Source organism: Chaetura pelagica, unplaced genomic scaffold (assembly GCF_000747805.2).
Source record: "Chaetura pelagica isolate M959 unplaced genomic scaffold, ChaPel_1.0 scaffold91, whole genome shotgun sequence".
Classification (NCBI taxonomy): Eukaryota; Metazoa; Chordata; class Aves; order Apodiformes; family Apodidae; genus Chaetura; species Chaetura pelagica.
The window spans coordinates 504943-505806 of record NW_009952042.1 but is presented as its reverse complement, the minus strand read 5'-3'; positions in this window follow the sequence as shown (position 1 = coordinate 505806).

Genomic DNA, 864 nt, shown 5'->3' with positions numbered 1-864 from the left:
GGGCTTGGGGAAGGGGCTCTGAGGATTCCACTGGGGCTGGGGGTTTTTGGAGGCCACCAGGGCTTGGGGAAGGGCTCCACTGGGGATTGAGGAAGGGGCTTTTTGGATGCCCATGGGGCTTGGGGAAGGGGCTCTGAGGATGCCCATGGGACTCAGGGAAGGGGCTTCACCAGGACTTGGGGATGAAGGGCCACCACCACCCCATGGACCATAACAACCTGCCCCCAAGCAGCCAAAGCCAGGACTCACCTCTGGGGACATCCATGCTCCCAGGCAGCCCCTTGGTGCCCCCACACTGAGCCCCAGGCAGCCCCACTGCTGGGGCTGGATCCTGCCCTTACCTGCTGCCCCACCCTCATTAGTGAGCTCATTATCTCCATTCATCAGTCACTCGGGGAGATGAATGTTGCCTCTCAGCTGATCATGAAGCAGCAGAAAAGAGGGAGTGGGGGAAAACTGGGAATTCCAGCTAGAAAAAAGCCAGGCAGGGAAATAGGGATGGGGCGAAGAGAAGGTGGGGGTGGAAATAAGGCAGGAAAAGGCACAAATCGACAGGGAAAGTGGGTAAAGGGGAGGAGATAAAACAGAGAACAGGCAGATAAAAGTGTAGAGTCAGCTTGGACAAACAGGAAAGTCTGGATCCACAAGTGGATCCATCTGGATCCATCCCCTCTGATCGATATCCCTCCTTATCATGGCACGAGCTGCTCTCTCTTTTGCCAGCACCTTTGGGAATCTGAGGGGGTGTGTTGGTCCAGGGTGGGCACAGAGGAGGTGCTGCACACCCACATGGCACCTGTGCCCCCCACACACCCCCTGGCCATCTCCTTTTGCCCCCTCCCTGGCAGTGTTGAAGGGCAGGTT